The following is a 20,313-nucleotide window of genomic DNA, read 5'->3' as shown; positions in this document are numbered from 1 at the left end:
CCGGGGGGCTCACGGTCTTCACCCCATTTGACAGAGGAGGAAACTGAGTCCCAGAGAATAATAACAATGATAATGGTGGTATTTGTGAAGCGCTTACTAAGTGCCAAGCACTGTACTAAGCCCTGGGGGAAAGACAAGGTGATGAGGTTGTCCCCCGGGGGGCTCACGGTCTTCATCCCCATTTGACAGAGGAGGCAACTGAGGCCCAGAGGATAGTAATAATGGTATTTGCGAAGCACTTACAAGGTGCCAAGCACTGTACTAAGCGCTGGGGGAGAGACAAGGTGATGAGGTTGTCCCCCGGGGGGCTCACGGTCTTCATCCCCATTTGACAGAGGAGGAAACTGAGGCCCAGAGAATAATAATGATAATAATGGTGGTATTTGTGAAGTGCTTACTACGTGCCAAGCACTGTACTAAGCGCTGGGGGAGATACAAGGTGATGAGGTTGGCCCCCGGGGGGCTCACGGTCTTCATCCCCATTTGACAGAGGAGGGAACTGAGGCACGGAGAAGTTAAGTGGCTTGTTGAAGGTGACCCAGCAGACAAGGGGCGGGGGCGGGATTAGAACCCAGGACCTCTGACTCCCAATCACTCAATCTATCGTATTTATTGAGCGCTCACTGTGTGCAGAGCACTGTACTAAGCGCTTGGGAAGTACAAGTTGGCAACGACTGAGCCACGCTGCTTCTCCTGGCGAGGGGGATGGGAAGAGGGATGGGGAGAAGATTCACATGGGCAACCAACGGGCCTCCCAACCCCGTCGTGTGGCCCTCTCCCCAGCGCTCAGTACAGAGTCCTGCCCCCAGGAAGCGCTCAATAAATACCGGCGATCGACAGGGCCCAAAATCGAAGGAACCCCGGGAGGGAGAGGGTCGTTATCTTGAGAAATCAACAGATCATCCCGACGCTGAGCTCATCCTCCATTTATAGTCCGGCCCTGGGATTCCGGCCCTGGAATTCCGGCCCTGGAATTCCGGCCCCGGAATTCCGGCCCTGGAATTACGGCCCCGGAATTCCGGCCCTGGAATTCCGGCCCCGGAATTCCGGCCCTCAAGGGCAAAGTTTCCAGAAAGTTTCCGTGCCGGGGACGTCAAGAGGGACACACAATCGCTGAAATCCTTCGGCTGGAATCAGCAGATGATTGCAATCAGTGAATCGTCAGATGGTTTCAATCCTATCACATAGTCAAATGATTTCATTCAGCAAATAAATGATTTCACTCGAATCGTCAAATGATTTCAACCATCAAATCGTCAAATGATTTCAACCATCGGATCATGAAATGATTTCAACCATCGAATCGTTAAATGATTTCAACCATCGGATCATGAAATGATTTCAACCATCGGAATCATGAAATGATTTCAGCCCATCGAATCGTCAAATGATTTCAACCATCGGATCGTTGAATGATTTCAATCATCGAATGGTTGAATGATTTCAACCATCGAATGGTCGAATGATTTCAACCATCGAATCGTCAAATGATTTCAACCATCGGATCGTTGAATGATTTTCAATCATCAGATCGTTGAATGATTTCAATCATCGAATCGTTGATGATTTCAATCATCGAATGGTTGAATGATTTCAACCATCGGATCATTAAATGATTTCAACCATCGAATCGTTTAATGATTTCAACCATCGAATCGTCGAATGATTTCAACCATCGAATCGTCAAATGATTTCGACCATTGAATCGTTTAATGATTTCAACCATCGAATCGTTAAATGATTTCGACCATCGAATTGTTAAATGATTTCAACCATCGAATCGTTAAATGATTTCAACCATCGAATCGTCGAATGATTTCAACCATCGAATCGTTGAATGATTTCAACCATCGAATCGTTGAATGATTTCAACCATCGAATCGTTGAATGATTTCAATCATCAAATCGTTAAGTGATTTCAATCATTAAATGATTTCAATCATCAAATCGTTAAATAATTTCAATCATCAAATCGTTAAGTGATTGCAACCATCGGATCGTTAAATGATTTCAATCATCGAATGGTTTAATGATTTCAACCATCGAATCGTTAAATGATTTCGACCATCGAATCGTCAAATGATTTCAACCATCGAATCGTCAAATGATTTCAACCATCGAATCGTCGAATGATTTCGACCATCGAATCGTCAAATGATTTCAACCATCGAATCGTTGAATGATTTCAACCATCGAATCGTCTGAACTGATTTCAATCATCAAATCGTTAAGTGATTTCAATCATTAAATGCTTTCAATCATCAAATTGTTAAATAATTTCAATCATCAAATCGTTAAGTGATTTCAATCATTAAATGCTTTCAATCATCAAATCCTTAAACGATTTCAATCTTCAAATCTGTAAATGATTTCAATCATCTAATCATTAAAAGATTTCAATCATTAAATTATTTCAATCTTCAAATCGTTAAATGATTTCAATTACTTAATCATTAAATGCTTTAAATCATCAAATTGTTAAATGATTTCAATCATTAAATCGTTAAATGATTTCAATTATTTAATCATTAAATTCTTTCAATCATCATATCGTTAAATTATTTCAATAATCAAATTGTTAAAAAACAATTTCAATCTTCAAATCGTTAAATGATTTCAATAATCTAATCGTTAAAAGATTTGAATCATTCAATGCTTTCAATCCTCATATCGTTGAACGATTTCAATCTTCAAATCATTAAATGATTTCAATCATCTAATCGTTAAATGATTTCAATCATCTAATCGTTAAATGATTTCAATCATTAAATGCTTTCAATCATCAAATCGCTTAATGATTTCCAGGTGCAAATCGTTAAATGAGTTCAATTATTTAATCATTCAATGCTTTCAATCATTCAATGCTTTCAATCGTCAAATCGTTAAATGCTTTCAATCATCAAGTCGTTAAATGATTTCAATCTTCAAATCGTTAAATGATTTCAATTATTTAATCACGAAATGCTTTCAATCGTTCAATGCTTTCAATCATCAAATCGTTAAACGATTTCAATCTTCAAATCATTAAATTATTTCAATCATCTAATCATTAAAAGATTTCAATCATTAAATGCTTTCAATCATCAAATCCTTTAATGATTTCCAGCTTCAAATCGTTAAATGAGTTCAATTATTTAATCATTAAACGCTTTCAATCATTCAATGCTTTCAATCATCAAATCGTTAAATGCTTTCAATCATCAAGTCGTTAAATGATTTAAATCTTCAAATCATTAAATTATTTCAATCATCTAATCATTAAAAGATTTCAATCATTAAATGCTTTCAATCGTCAAATCGTTTAATGATTTCCAGCTTCAAATCGTTAAATGAGTTCAATCATTTAATCATGAAATGCTTTCAATCATTCAATGCTTTCAATCATCAAATCCGTTAAATGATTTCAATCTTCAAATCGTTAAATGAGTTCAATCATTTAATCATTAAATGCTTTCAATCATTCAATGCTTTCAATCATCAAATCCGTTAAATGATTTCAATCTTCAAATCGTTAAATGAGTTCAATTATTTCATTAAGTGCTTTCAATCATTCAATGCGTTCAATCAAGTCGTTAAATGATTTCAATCATCAAGTCGTTAAATGATTTCAATCTTCAAATGATTAAATGATTTCAATTAGTCACTAAATGCTTTCAATCGTTCAATGCTTTCAATCATCAAATCGTTAAATGCTTTCAAGTCGTTAAATGATTTCAATCTTCAAATCATTAAATGATTTCAATTATTTAATCACTAAATGCTTTCAATCGTTCAGTGCTTTCGATCATCAAATCGTTAAACGATTTCAATCCTCAAATCCTTAAATGAGTTCAATCTTCCAATCATTAAATGATTTCAATTATTTAATCACTAAATGCTTTCAATCGTTCAATGCTTTCAATCATCAAATCGTTAAACGATTTCAATCTTCAAAGCCTTAAATGAGTTCAATCATCAAATCATTAAACGATTTCAAGGTCACACAGCCGGTAAGTGGTGGAGCTGGGATTTGAACCCAGGACCTTCTGAGTCTTAGGCCCGGCTTTGACCCACTAGACCGCGCTGCTTGTTAATAATGATGGTATTTGTTAAGCGCTTAATCTATGCCAAGCACTGTGCTGAGCGTTGGGAGAGATACAAGTCAATCAGGTGAGAAGGCCGGGGCTGGGAGTCGGAGGACCTGGGTTCAAATCCAGCCCTGCCCCTGGACTGCTTAGGGTTCATGACCACTTAAACTCTCTGAGTTCCAGCTTTCTTCATCTAATGACTACAACGATAATAATAATAATGATTGTGATATTTATTAAGTGCTTACTCTATGCCAGAGACTGTACTGAGCGCTGGAAAAGACCTATCTGCAACATGGTAAAATCTCTGAGTTCCGGGTTTCTTCATCTAATGACTACAATGATAATAATAATAATACTAATGATAACTGTGATATTTGTTAAGTGCTTACTATGTGACAGAGGCTGTACTAAGCGCTGGAAAAGACATATCTGCAGAATAGAAAAATCCCTGAGTTCCAGGTTTCTTCATCTAATGATTATAACGATAATAATAATGATAATAATGATTGTGATATTTGTTAAGCGCTTACTATGTGCCAGAGACTGTACTAAGCACTGGAAAAGACCTATCTGCAAGATGGTAAAATCTCTGAGTTCCAGGTTTCTTCTTCTAATAACTACAATGATAATAACAATAATAATAGTAATAATAATAATGGTGATATTTGTTAAGTGCTTACTATGTGACAGAGGCTGTACTAAGCGCTGGAAAAGACATATCTGCAGAATAGAAAAATATCTGAGTTCCAGGTTTCTTCATCTTATGATTACAACGATAATAATAATAATAATAATAATAATAATAATGATTGTGATAGTTGTTAAGCGCTTACTATGTGCCAGAGACTGTACTAAGCGCTGGAAAAGACCTAACTGCAACATGGTAAAATCTCTGAGTTCCAGGTTTCTTCATCTAATGACTACAACGATAATAATAATAATACTAATGATAATTGTGATATTTGTTAAGTGCTTACTATGTGACAGAGGCTGTACTAAGCGCTGGAAAAGACATATCTGCAGAATAGAAAAATCCCTGAGTTCCAGGTTTCTTCATCTAATGATTACAATGATAATAATAATAATAATAATGATTGTGATATTTGTTAAGCACTTACTATATGCCAGAGACTGTACTAAGCACTGGAAAAGGCCTATCTGCAACATGGTAAAATCTCTGAGTTCCAGGTTTCTTCATCTAATGACTACAACGATAATAACAATAATAATAATAATAATAGTGATATTCGTTAAGTGATTACTATGTGCCAGAGACTGTACTAAGCGCTGGAAAAGGCCTATCTGCAACATGGTAAAAATCTCTGAGTTCCTGGTTTCTTCATCTAATGACTGCAACAATAATAATAATAACAATAATAATAATAATAATATCATCCAGGTTTCTTCATCTAATGACAACAATGATAATGATAATACTAATACTAATAATAATAATTGTGATATTTCTTAAGTGCTTACTATGTGCCAGAGACTGTACTAAGCGCTGGAAAAGACCTATCTGCAACATGGTAAAATCTCTGAGTTCCAGGTTTCTTCATCTAATGACTACAACGATAATAATAATAATATCCAGGTTTCTTCATCTAATGACTACAATGATAATGATAATAATAATAATAATAATAATAATAATAATAATAATAATTGTGATTTTCCTAAGCACTTACTATGTGCCAGAAACTGTGCTAAGCTCTGGAAAAGACCTATCTGCAACATGGTAAAATCTCTGAGTTCCAGGTTTCTTCATCTAATGACTACAACTATAATAGCAATAATAATAATATCCAGGTTTCTTCATCTAATGACAACAATGATAATGGTAATACTAATACTAATAATAATAATTGTGATATTTCTTAAGTGCTTACTATGTGCCAGAGACTGTACTAAGTGCTGGAAAAGACCTATCTGCAACATGGTAAAATCTCTGAGATCCAAGTTTCTTCATCTAATGACTACAACTATAATAATAATAATAATAATAATGATATCCAGGTTTCTTTATCTAATGACTACAATGATAATGATAATAATAATACTAATAATAATAATTGTGATTTTCCTAAGTGCTAAGTATGTGCCAGAGACTGTACTAAGCGCTGGAAAAGGCCTATCTGCAACATGGTAAAATCTCTGAGTTCCAGGTTTCTTTATCTAATGACTACAACGATAATAATAATAATAATAATAATAATAATAATAATAATAACAATTGTGATATTTGTTAAGCGCTTACTATATGCCAGAGAATGCACTAAGCGCTGGAAAAGAGCTATCTGCAACATGGTAAAATCTCTGAGTTCCAGGTTTCTTCATCTAATGATTACAATGATAATACTAATAATAATGATTGTGATATTTGTTAAGCGCTTACTATGTACCAGAGACTGTACTAAGCGCTGGAAAAGGCCTATCTGCAACATGGTAAAATCTCTGAGTTCCAGGTTTCTTCGTCTAATGACTACAACGATAATGATAATGATAATAATAATTGTGATATTTGTTAAGCACTTACTATGTGCCAGAGACTGTACTAAGTGCTGGAAAAGACCTATCTGCAACATGGTAAAAATCTGTGAGTTCCAGGTTTCTTCATCTAATGACTACAACAATAATAATAATAATCACTATATCCAGGTTTCTTCATCTAATGACTACAATTATAATGATAATACTAATACTAATACTAATAATTGTGATATTTCTTAAGTGCTTACTATGTGCCAGAGACTGTACTAAGCGCTGGAAAAGACTTATCTGCAACATGGTAAAATCTCTGAGTTCCAGGTTTCTTCATATAATGACTACAACTGTAATAATAATAATAATATCCAGGTTTCTTCATGTAATGACTACAATGATAATGATAATAATAATAATAATAATTGTGATATTTCCTAAGTGCTAACTATGTGCCAGAGACTGTACTAATCGCTGGAAAAGAGCTATCTGCAACATGGTAAAATCTCTGAGTTCCAGGTTTCTTCATCTAATGACTACAATGATAATAATAATAATAATAATAATAATAATTGAGATATTTGTTAAGTGTTTACTATGTGCCAGAGACTGTACTAAGCGCTGGAAAAGACCTATCTGCAACATGGTAAAATCTCTGAGTTCCAGGTTTCTTCATCTAATGACTACAACGATAATAATAATAATATTAGGGTTTCTTCATCTGACTACAATGATAATGATAATACTAATACTAATAATAATAGTGATATTTCCTAAACACTTACTATGTGCCAGAAACTGTACTAAGCGCTGGAAAAGACCTATCTGCAACATGGTAAAATCTTTGAGTTCCAGGTTTCTTCATCTAATGACTACAACAATAATAATAATAATATCCAGGTTTCTTCATCTAATGACTACAACGATAATAATAATGATAATGATAATAATAATAATAATAGTACTTGTGATATTTGTTAAGTGCTTACTATGTGCCAGAGACTGTACTAAGCGCTGGAAAAGAGCTATCTGCAACATGGTAAAATCTCTGAGTTCCAGGTTTCTTCATCTAATGACTACAACTATAATAATAATAATATTAGGGTTTCTTCATCTGACTACAATGATAATGATAATACTAATACTAATAATAATAATTGTGATATTTCCTAAGTGCTATGTGCCAAAGACTGTACTAAGCGCTGGAAAAGACCTACCTGCAGCATGGTAAAATCTCTGAGATCCAAGTTTCTTCATCTAATTACTACAATGATAATAATAATAATAATAATAATAATAATAATAATGATTGTGATATTTTTAAGCACTTACTATGTACCAGAGACTGTACTAAGCGCTGGAAAAGACCTATCTGCAACATGGTAAAATCTCTGAGATCCAGGTTTCTTCATCTAATGACTACAACGATAGTAATAATAATAATAATAATAATTGTGATATTTGTTAAGTGCTTACTATGTGCCAGAGACTGTACTATGTGCTGGAAAAGGCCTGTCTGCAACATGGTAAAATCTCTGAGTTCCAGGTTTCTTCATCTAATGACTACAACGATGATAATAATAATAATAATTGTAATATTTGTTAAGCGCTTACTATGTGCCAGAGACTGTACTAAGCGCTGGAAAAGGCCTATCTGCAACATGGTAAAATATCTGTGTTCCAGGTTTCTTCATCTAATGATTACAATGATAATACTAATACTACTAATAATAATTGTGATATTTGTTAAGCGCTTACTATGTGCCAGAGACTGTACTAAGCACTGGAAAAGGCCTATCTGCAACATGGTAAAATATCTGTGTTCCAGGTTTCTTCAACTAATGATTGCAATGATTATACTAATACTAATTATTGTGATATTTGTTAAGCGCTTACTATGTGCCAGAGACTGTACTAAGCGCTGGAAAAGGCCTATTTGCAACATGGTAAAATATCTGAGTTCCAGGTTTCTTCATCTAATGACTACAACGATAATAATAATGATAATGATAATAATAATAATAATAGTACTTGTGATGTTTGTTAAGCGGTTACTATGTGCCAGAGACTGTAGAGCGCATAATATGTGCTCAGCAAATATCGTTATTATTATTATTACCAGTATCCACCCCCATTTGACAGAAGAGGAAACTGAGGCCCAGAGAAGGGAAGTGACTGGCCCAAGGTCGCCCAGCAGACGGGGGGGCGGAGCCGGGATTAGAACCCAGGACCTTCTGACGTCCAGCCGAGGGAAGCAGAAGCAGAACAGAAGCAGCGGGGCTTAGTGGAAAGAAGCCGGGCTTCGGAGTCAGAGGTCCTGGGTTCAAATCCCGGCTCCGCCAATTGTCAGCTGGGTGACTTTGGGCGAGTCACTTCCCTTCTCTGGGCCTCAGTTTCCTCATCTGGAAAATGGGGATGAAGACTGTGAGCCCCCCAGGGGACAACCTCATCACCTTGTATCCTCCCCCACGCTTAGAACAGTGCTAGGCACATAGTAAGTGCTTAATAAATGCCATTATTATCATTATTATTATTATTAGAGCCCGGGCTTTGGAGTCAGAGGTCCTGGGTTCAAATCCTGGCTCCACCAATTGTCAGCTGGGTGACTTGGGGCAAGTCACTTCCCTTCTCTGGGCCTCAGTTTCCTCATCTGGAAAATGGGGATGAAGACCGTGAGCCCCCCATGGGACAACCTCATCACCTTGTATCCTCTCCCTCACTTAGAATAGTGTTTTGCACATAGTAAGTACTTAATAAATGCCGTCATTATTATTATTATTATTATAATCATTATTATTAGAGACTGGGCTTTGGAGTCAGAGGTCCTGTGTTCAAATCCCGGCTCCGCCAATTGTCAGCTGGGTGACTTGGGGCAAGTCACTTCCCTTCTCTGGGCCTCAGTGACCTCATCTGTCAAATGGGGATGAAGACCGTGAGCCCCCCCGGGGGACAACCTCATCACCTTGTAACCTCCGCAGCGCTTAGAACAGTGCTTCGCACATAGTAAGCGCTTAACAACGCCATTATTATTATTATTATTATTATTTGGGCAAGTCACTTCACTTCTCCGGGCCTCAGTTCCCTCATCTGGAAAATGGGGATGAAGACTGTGAGCCCCGCGTGGGACAACCTGATCACCTTGTAAGCTCTCCAGCGCTTAGAACAGTGCTTGGCACATAGTAAGCGCTTAATAAATGCTATTATTATTATTATTATTATTATTATTATTATTTGGGCAAGTCACTTCACTTCTCTGGGCCTCAGTTCCCTCATCTGTCAAATGGGGATGAAGACTGTGAGCCCCCCCATGGGACCACCTCATCACCTTGTATCCCCCCCCAGCGCTTAGAACAGTGCTTGGCACATAGTAAGCGCTTAATAAATGCCATTATTATTATTATTATTATTATTAATATAGACACATCCCTCATTTGTTTATTTCTATTCATGTCCGTTTCTCCTTCCGGACTGTCTACTAAACCCCCTTGTCCCCTCAGCGGCGCTCAGTACAGCACCCCGAGCTCAGCCAGCGCTCCCTAAATTCAATCGCTCTGATTAGAGAAGCTGCTGTGGCTTAGTGGAAAGGGCCCGGGCTTTGGAGTCAGAGGTCATGGGTTCAAATCCAGACTGTCAGCTGTGTGATTTTGGGCAAGTCACTTCACTTCTCTGGGCCTCAGTTACCTCATCTGGAAAATGGGGATTAAAATTGTGAGCCCCGCGTGGGACAACCTGATCACCTTGTAGCCACCCCAGCGCTTAGAACAGTGCTTTGCACATAGTAAGCGCTTAACAAATACCAACATTATTATTATTATTATTATTATTCATGGAGCACTGTACTAAACGCCTGGGAAAGTCCAACCCGGCACTAAAGAGTGACAATCCCTGCCCGCCACGGGCCATCAGCCCCAACGCTCAGCACATAGCCCGCGCTTGACAGACGCCACGAGAAGCAGCGTGGCTCAGTGGAAAGAGGCCGGGCTTGGGAGTCAGAGGTCCTGGGTTCAAATCCCGGCTCCGCCCCTTGTCAGCTGGGTGACTTTGGGCGAGTCACTTCCCTTCTCTGGGCCTCAGTTTCCTCCTCTGTCCAATGGGGATGAAGACCGCGAGCCCCCAAGGGGACAACCTCATCACCTTGTATTCATTCATTCATTGAATCGTATTTATTGAGCGCTTACTGTGTGCAGAGCACTGTACTAAGCGCTTGGGAAGTACAAGTATCCTCCCCAGTGCTTAGAACAGTGCTTGGTACATAGTAAGCGCTTCACAAATACTCTCATTATTATTATCATTATTATTATCCTCTGTGCCTCAGTTTCCTCCTCTGTCCAATGGGGATGAAGACTGGCAGCCCCCTGGGGGACAACCTCATCACCTTGTATCCCCCCCCCAGCGCTTAGAACAGTGCTTGGCACGTAGTAAGCGCTTAACAAATACCAGAAGCTCGTCAGCTGTGTGACTTTGGGCAAGTCACTTCCCTTCTCTGGGCCTCAGTTCCCTCATCTGGAAAATGGGGATGAAGACCATGAGCCCCACCGTGGGACATTCATTCATTCATTCATTCATTCAATCGTATTTATTGAGCGCTTCCTGTGTGCAGAGCACTGGACTAAGCGCTTGGGAAGTCCAAGCTGGCAACATATATTCATTCATTCATTCATTCAGTCGTATTTATTGAGCACTTACTGTGTGCAGAGCACTGGACTAAGCGCTTGGGAAGTACAAGTTGGCAACATATATTCATTCATTCATTCAATCATATTTATTGAGCGCTTCTTGTGTGCAGAGCACTGGACTAAGCGCTTGGTAAGTACGAGTTGGCAACATATATTCATTCATTCATTCATTCAATCGTATTCATTGAGCGCTTACTTTGTGCAGAGCACTGTACTAAGTGCTTGGAAAGTACAAGTTGGCAACATATATCCATTCATTCATTCAATCATATTTATTGAGCGCTTACTGTGTGCAAAGCACTGGACTAAGCACTTGGGAAGTACAAGTCGGCAACATATATTAATTCATTCAATCATATTTAATGAGCACTTCCTGGGTGCAGAGCACTGTACTAAGCGCTTGGGAAGTCCAAGTTGGCAACATATATTCATTCATTCATTCAGTCGTATTTATTGAGCGCTTCCTGTGTGCAGAGCACTGTACTAAGCGCTTGGGAAGTCCAAGTTGGCAACATATATTCATTCATTCATTCAATCGTATTTATTGAGTGCTTCCTGTGTGCAGAGCACTGTACTAAGCGCTTGGAAAGTCCAAGTTGGCAACATATATTCATTCATTCATTCAGTCGTATTTATTGAGCGCTTCCTGTGTGCAGAGCACTGTACTAAGCGCTTGGGAAGTCCAAGCTGGCAACATATATTCATTCATTCATTCATTCCATCGTATTTATTGAGCGCTTCCTGTGTGCAGAGCACTGTACTAAGCGCTTGGGAAGTCCAAGTTGGCAACATCTAGAGACGGTCCCTACCCAACAGCGGGCTCACGGTCTAGAAGACAACCTGATCCCCTTGTATCCCCCCCCCCGAGTGCTTAGAACAGTGCTTTGCACATAGTAAGCGCCTAATAAACACCATCATTATTATTATTATTATTACCAAAATTATTGTTGTCCTTGTGCCTCGATTTACCTTTAGGATTTCCATCCCCGCACCCCCTACCAGACCCCAGATTCCCCCATAACGGCTAGTCCAGCCACAGGCCTCAAATCGACCCCGACGGTTTCTAGTGACCCCGGCCCTTGTCCAGTGACCCCCCACCTGCCACTCACCAAGGAGGGCGTCCAGAAAGTAGCCGCTCTACCACCGAGGGAGGCCTGTGGAGGCCTCGGGGGGCCGGAGAGGGGGTCCTAACGGGGGCTGGGGTTGTTTACAGGCGTCTGACACACTTCCCAGAGATGTGACACTCATGGATTATTTTTGGAAACGGATAAACAGACCCTTCTCTTTCCGGGCTCTGCTCCAGGGGTCAAGTTTCTCCAGGCCGGGAGGCGTCCAAGACCCCAAGACACCCCTAGGCCCCGGCTGCGGCGCTCAGTACAGTGCCCGGGCACCCGAGGGGCGCCCAAAAGAGTCACAATTATTATCCATTCTCAATCCCGCCTCTGCCGCTTTAAGAATAATAATAATGATGGTGTTTCTTAAGCGCTTACTACGTGCCAAGCATTTGATAAGCGCTTACTACGTGCCAAGCATTTGATAGACTGTGAGCCCACTGTTGGGTAGGGACTGTCTCTATGTGATGCCAATTTGTACTTCCCAAGCGCTTAGTACAGTGCTCTGCACATAGTAAGCGCTCAATAAATACGATTGATTGATTGATTGATTGATAAGCGCTTACTACGTGCCAAGCACTGTTCTAAGCGCTGGGCAAGGTGATCAGGTTGTCCCACGGGGGGCTCACGGTCCATGAGCGTGTACCCACCCCGGCGCCTAGAACAGTGCTTGGCACATAGTAAGCGCCTAACAAATACCATCATTATTTTATTTTATCATCATCATCATCATCAATCGTATTTATTGAGCGCTTACTGTGTGCAGAGCACTGTACTAAGCGCTTGGCAAATATGACCTCAATATTGAGTGGACCTCAATACCAACCTCATCCCCTTGTATCCCCCAAGCGCTTAGAACAGTGCTTGGCACATAGTAAGCGCTTAACAAACACTATTATTATCATTATTATTATTATTCTCTGGGCCTCAGTTCCCTCCTCTGTCAAATGGGGATGAAGCCCGTGAGCCCCCCGGGGGACAACCTCATCACCTTGTATCCCCCCCAGTGCTTAGAACAGTGCTTGGCACCTAGTAAGCGCTTAACAAATGCCATTATTATTATTATTATTATTCTCTAGGCCTCAGTTCCCTCATCTGTCAAATGGGGATGAAGACCGGGAGCCCCCCGGGGGACAACCTCATCACCTTGTATCCCCCCCAGTGCTTAGAACAGTGCTTGGCACATAGTAAGCGCTTAAATATTATTATTATCATTATTATTATTCTTCTCTGGGCCTCAGTTCCCTCCTCTGTCAAATGGGGATGAAGCCCGTGAGCCCCCCGGGGGACAACCTCATCACCTTGTCTCTCCCCCCGGCGCTTAGCACAGTGCTTGGCACATAGTAAGCGCTTAACAAATACTATTGTTATTATCATTATTATTATTATTCTCTGGGCCTCAGTTCCCTCCTCTGTCAAATGGGGATGAAGACCGTGAACCCCCCGGGGGACAACCTCATCCCCTTGTCACCTCCCCAGCGCTTAGAACAGTGCTTGGCACATAGTAAGCGCTTAACAAATACCATCATCATTATTATTATAGTAAGCGCTTAACAAATTATTATCTCTCTATATGTTGCCATCTTGGACTTCCCAAGCGCTTAGTCCAGTGCTCTGCACACAGTAAGCGCTCAATAAATACGATTGATTGATGGATTGATTGATTGATTATGATGGTGATGATAAATGAACCCCGATAAGCGCTTAGTCCAGTGCTCTGCACACAGGAAGCGCTCAATAAATACGATTGATTGATTGATTGATTATGATGATGATGATGATAAATGAACCCCGGTAAGCGCTTAGTCCAGTGCTCTGCACACAGGAAGCGCTCAATAAATACGATTGATTGATTGATTGATTATGATGATGATGATGATAAATGAACCCCGATAAGCGCTTAGTCCAGTGCTCAGCACACAGTAAGCGCTCAATAAATACGATTGATTGATTGATTGATTGATTGATTATGATGATGATGATGATAAATGAACCCCGATAAGCGCTTAGTCCAGTGCTCTGCACACAGGAAGCGCTCAATAAATACGATTGATTGATTGATGATGATGATGATGATGATGATAAAGGAACCCCGTTAAGCGCTTAGTCCAGTGCTCTGCACACGGTAAGCGCTCAATAAATACGATTGATTGATTGATTGATTGATTGATAATGATGATGATGATGATAAATGAACCCCCGTAAGCGCTTAGTCCAGTGCTCTGCACACAGGAAGCGCTCAATAAATACGATTGATTGATTGATTGATTATGATGATGATGATGATAAATGAACCCCGGTAAGCGCTTAGTCCAGTGCTCTGCACACGGTAAGCGCTCAATAAATACGATTGATTGCTTGCTTGATTGATTGACTATGATGATGATGATGATGATAAATGAACCCCGGTAAGCGCTTAGTCCAGTGCTCTGCACACAGGAAGCGCTCAATAAATACGATTGATTGCTTGATTGATTGATTGATTATGATGATGATGATGATAAATGAACCCCCGTAAGCGCTTAGTCCAGTGCTCTGCACACAGGAAGCGCTCAATAAATACGATTGATTGATTGATTGATTATGATGATGATGATGATAAATGAACCCCCGATCAAGCGGCTTAGTCCAGTGCTCTGCACACAGTAAACGCTCAATAAATACGATTGATGATTGATTGATTGATTCTGATGATGATGATGATGATGATAAATGAACCCCGAGTAAGCGCTTAGTCCAGTGCTCTGCACACAGAACGCGCTCAATAAACTACGATTGATGATTGATTGATTGATTATGATGATGATGATGATAAAGGAACCCCGGTAAGCGCTTAGTCCAGTGCTCTGCACACGGTAAGCGCTCAATAAATACGATTGATTGATTGATTGATTGATTGATAATGATGATGATGATGATAAATGAACCCAAGTCGAACGACTCCGGCTCTTCCCGCTGGGTGGCGCCACTGCTCCATCTAAGTCTCTCTTCCCTCCAGATTCACTGCTTTATATTTCTATTCATTTAATGCTATTTATTGGGCGCTTCCTGTGTGCAGAGCACTGTACTAAGCGCTTGGGAAGTCCAATTGGGCAACAGAGAGAGACAATCCCTGCCCAGCAACGGGCTCACAGTCTAGAAGGGGGAGAGACAGACAACAAAACAAGGAGGCAGGCCTCAAAACCATCAATCATTCATTCAGTCGTATTTACTGAGCGCTTCCTGGGTGCAGAGCACTGTACTAAGCGCTTGGGAAGTCCAATTGGGCGACAGAGAGAGACAATCCCTGCCCAACAACGGGCTCACGGCCTAGAAGGGGGAGAGACAGACAACAAAACAAGGAGGCAGGCCTCAAGACCATCAATCATTCATTCAGTTGTATTTATTGAGCGCTTCCTGCGTGCTGAGCACTGTACTAAGCGCTTGGAAAGTCTAATTAGGCAACAGAGAGAGACAATCCCTGCCCAACAACGGGCTCACGGGCTAGAAGGGGGGAGAGAGACGAGACAACAAAACCAATCAATCATTCATTTCAGCTAGTGTATTTATTGAGCGCTTTCTGGGTGCAGAGCACTGTACTAAGCGCCTGGGAAGTCCAACTGGGCAACAGAGAGAGACAATCCCTGCCCAGCAACGGGCTAGAAGGGGGGAGACAGCCAATTTGTACTTCCCAAGCGCTTAGTACAGTGCTCTGCACCCAGTAAGCGCTCAATAAATACGATTGATGATGAGACAGACGACAAAAGAAATCAATCATTCATTCACTCGTATTTATTGAGCGCTTCCTAGGTGCAGAGCACTGTACTAAGCGCCTGGAAAGTCCAATTGGGCAACAGAGAGAGACAATCCCTGCCCAACAACGGGCTCACGGGCTAGAAGGGGGGATACGGACAACAAAACCAATCAATCATTCAGTCAGTCGTATTTATTGAGCGCTTCCTAGGTGCAGAGCACTGTACTAAGCGCTTGGAAAGTCTAATTGGGCAACAGAGAGAGACAATCCCTGCCCAACAACGGGCTCACGGGCTAGAAGGGGGGGAGACAGCCAATTTGTACTTCCCAAGCGCTTAGTACAGTGCTCTGCACCCAGTAAGCGCTCAATAAATACGATTGAGGATGAGACAGACGACAAAACAAATCAATCATTCATTCACTCATATTTATTGAGCGCTTCCTAGGTGCAGAGCACTGTACTAAGCGCTTGGAAAGTCCAATTGGGCAACAGAGAGAGACAATCCCTGCCCAACAACGGGCTCACGGCTTAGAAGGAGGGATACGGACAACAAAATAAATCAATCATTCATTCAGTCGTATTTATTGAGCGCTTTCTGGGTGCTGAGCACTGTACTAAGCGCTTGGGAAGTCCAATTGGGCAACAGAGAGAGACAATCCCTGCCCAACAACGGGCTCACGGGCTAGAAGGGGGGAGACAGCCAATTTGTACTTCCCAAGCGCTTAGTACAGTGCTCTGCACACAGTAAGCGCTCAATAAATACGATTGATGATGAAACACGACAAAACAAATCAGTCATTCATTCAGTCGTATTTATTGAGCGCTTCCTGGGTGCAGAGCACTGTACTAAGCGCTTGGGAAGTCCAATTGGGCAACAGAGAGAGACAATCCCTGCCCAACAACGGGCTCACGGCCTAGAAGGGGGGAGACGGACGACAAATCAAATCAATCATTCATTCAGTCGTATTTATTGAGCGCTTCCTGGGTGCTGAGCACTGTACTAAGCGCTTGGAAAGTCCAATTGGGCAACAGAGAGAGACAATCCCTGCTTAGAACAGTGCTTGGCACATAGTAAGCGCCTAATAAATGCCATCATTATTATTATCATTATTATGAGGGACAAGGACCGTGTCCAACCTGATGCCCTCGTCTCTCCCCCAGCGCTTAGAACAGTGCTTGGCACATAGTAAGCGCTTCCCAAATACCCCAATCATTGATATTATCCTCTACTGGCATTCCTAATGTGGAAACATTTCTTCCGTCTCCCCCCCGCCTTGGTATTTGCTACTTATTTAGCGTCAGACTTAGGTGGCCCCCCGACCCAAATCATCCCTGGGGAGAAAATCCCATTTTTCAGCCATTAAAAGGTGAGAAAACCCAGACTCCCCCCCCCCGCCCCCCCTCTCCGTCTCCCTCCCCTCCTCCCTCCTCCCTCCTCCCCATCCCCCAGACCGTCCCCTCTCCCCTCCTTCACAGCCTGGCTACTGGAGGCCCCCCCCCTCCTCCTCCTCCTTCCCCTCCTCATCTCCTCTTTCTCCTCCTTTTCCTCCTCCTCCTCCTGCTTCTCCTCCTCCTCATCTTTTTCCTCCTCCACCTCTCTTCCTCTTTCTCCTCCTCCTTCTCTTCCTCCTCCTCTTCTCTTCCTCGTCCTTTTCCTCCTCCTCTTCCTTCTCCTCTTCATCTTTTTCCTCCTCCTCCTCCTTTTCCTCTTCCTCCTCCTCCTCCTGCTTCTCCTCCTCCTCATCTTTTTTCCTCCTCTCCTCCTCTTTCTCCATCCTCCTCCTCTTCCTCCTCCTCTCCTCCTCCTCCTCCTTTTCCTCATCCTCCCTCCTCTTTCTCCTCCTCCTCCTTTCTCTTCCTCCTCCTCTTCCTCCTCCTCCTCCTCTTTTCCTCTTCCTCCTCCTCCTTTTTCCTCCTCCTCTTCTCTCTCCTCCTCCTCCTCTTCCTCCTCCTCTTCCTCTCCTCCTCCTCTTCCTTTTCTCCTCCTCCTCATCTTTTTCCTCCTTCTCCTCTCCTCCTCTTTCTCCTCCTCCTTCTCTTCCTCCTCCTCTTATCCTCCTCCATTTCCTCCTCCTTTTCCTCCTCCTCTTCCTTCTCCTTCTCCTCATCCTTTTCCTCCTCCTCCTCCTTTTCCTCTTCCTCCTCCTCCTCCTCCTGCTTCTCCTCCTCCTCATCTTTTTCCTCCTCCTCCTCTCCTCCTCTTTCTCCTCCTCCTCCTTCTCTTCCTCCTCCTCTTCTCCTCCTCCTCCTTTTCCTCTTCCTCCTCCTCCTCCTCCTCCTCATCTTTTTCCTCCTCCTCCTCCTCTTCTCCTCCTCCTCTTTCTCATCCTCCTCCTCCTCCTCTTCCTCCCCCTCCTCCTCTTCCTCCTCTCCTCCTCTTCCTTTTCCTCCTCCTCCTCCTCCTTTTCTCCTCCTCTTCTCCTCCTCTTCCTCCTCCTCCTCCTCTTCTCCTCCTCCTCTTTCTCCTCCTCCTCTCCTCCTCCTTTCCTCCTCTTCTTCCTCCCCCTCCTCTTCTCTTCCTCCTCTTCCTCCTCCTCCTCTTCTCCTCTTCCTCCTCCTCTTTCTCCTCTCCTCCTCTTCCTCCTCTCCTCCTCCTCCTCCTTTTCCTCTTCCTCCTCCTCCTCTTTCTCCTCTCCTCCTCTTTCTCCTCTCCTCCTCCTCTTCCTCTTCTCCTCCTCTTCCTCCTCCTCCTCTTCTCCTCCTCCTCTTTCTCATCCTCCTCCTCCTCTTCCTCCTCTCTTCCTTTTCCTCCTCCTCCTCTCCTCCTCCTTTCCTCCTCTTCTTCCTCCTCCTCTTCTCTTCCTCCTCTCCTCCTCCTCCTCCTCTTCCTCCTCCTCTTCCCCTCTTCCTTTTCCTCCTCCTCCTCCGCCTTCTCTCTCCCAACTTTTATCTAAAACTGTTCCGCAGCCTGAGGGCATATCAGAGGATCAGAGAGGGCAACAAAGAAGAGAGGCAGCCATCACAGAGCCCGACCCTTCCCCCACCTCCCCCTTTGGGCGATTTGAACTCAGGCCCTTTGATAATAATAATAATAATAATAATAATGATATTTGTTAAATGCTTACTATGTGCCGAGCACTGTTCTAAGCACTGGGGAGGATACAAGGTAATCGGTTGTCCCCCGTGGGGCTCACGGTCTTCATCCCCATTTGACAGAGGAGGGAACTGAGGCCCAGAGAAGTTAAGTGACTCGCCCAAGGTCACCCGGCTGACATGTGGCAGAGTCGGGATTGGAACCCAACGACCTCTGACTCCCAAGCCCGGGCTCTTTCCACTGAGCCATGCTGCTCTGTCGTGTGACCTAGGGCCAGTCGCTTCCCTTCTCTGGGCCTCAGTTGCCTCCTCTGTCAAATGGGGATGAAGACCGCGAGCCCGCCGGGGGACAACCTCATCACCTTGTATCCTCCCCAGCGCTTAGAACAGTGCTTGGCACATAGTAAGCGCTTATCAAATGCTGTTATTATTATTATTATTCTCTGGGCCTCAGTTCCCTCCTCTGTCAAATGGGGATAAAGACCGTGAGCCCCCCCCGGGGGACAACCTCATCAGCTGGTCTCTCCCCCAGCGCTTAGAACAGTGCTTGGCACATAGCAAGTGCTTAACAAATACCATTATTACTATTATTATTCTCCGGGCCTCAGTTTCCTCCTCTGTCAAATGGGGATGAAGCCCGTGAGCCCCCCGGGGGACAACCTCATCACCTGGTCTCTCCCCCAGCGCTTAGAACAGTGCTCGGCACAGAGTCAGCGCTTAACGAATACCATCATCCTTATTATCAGTGCTAGTTAGGAGGAAGCGCTCAGTAAATAGGACGGATCAATTGATGGATGGATGGGGGTGGGGAGGTTCGTGGGTAGGGACCGTCTCCATATGGTGCCAACTTGTACTTCCCAAGCGCTTAGTACAGTGCTCTGCACACAGTAAGCGCTCAATAAATACGATTGATAGATTGATTGATTAAGTGCTCAATAAATACGAATTGATTGATTGATTGATTGATTGATCTCAGCCCCGCCTCTCCCATCCCTCCAGGGGGGTCGGGGTTAAAGGGTTAATTTCGGGGGGGGGTGCTCAAATGATCCCCTCCCCCCCATTTTGCATCTCATTAAAGGGGTGAGGGGTCAGTCTTGGGGTTCCCCGCCCCCTGGAGCTGGGGGGGGGGAGGGGCTTCCCCTAGAGGCCCAGGGGGGCGTCCAGTACAGCACCACGGCCGAGGACGGGGCTCCGAAGCAGATCCCCTG

At 42.8% G+C, this 20,313-nt stretch overlaps 1 protein-coding gene across 1 annotated transcript in view; it reads right to left on the bottom strand.

Moving 5' to 3' along the window:
- The window catches only part of LRRC2 (leucine rich repeat containing 2), a 56,065-nt gene extending 43,654 nt beyond the window's left edge, over positions 1-12,411 (bottom strand). The window contains exon 1 of the mRNA XM_038742656.1: positions 12,337-12,411. The gene's annotated coding sequence lies outside the window, so the exon portion shown is untranslated. The remainder of the gene's footprint in view (positions 1-12,336) is intronic.
- Between the last annotated feature and the right edge of the window lie 7,902 nt (positions 12,412-20,313).

This window comes from Tachyglossus aculeatus, unplaced genomic scaffold (genome assembly GCF_015852505.1).
Source record: "Tachyglossus aculeatus isolate mTacAcu1 unplaced genomic scaffold, mTacAcu1.pri scaffold_145_arrow_ctg1, whole genome shotgun sequence".
In the NCBI taxonomy this organism is placed as follows: domain Eukaryota; kingdom Metazoa; phylum Chordata; class Mammalia; order Monotremata; family Tachyglossidae; genus Tachyglossus; species Tachyglossus aculeatus.
This window is presented reverse-complemented; position numbering and strand designations above follow the sequence as displayed.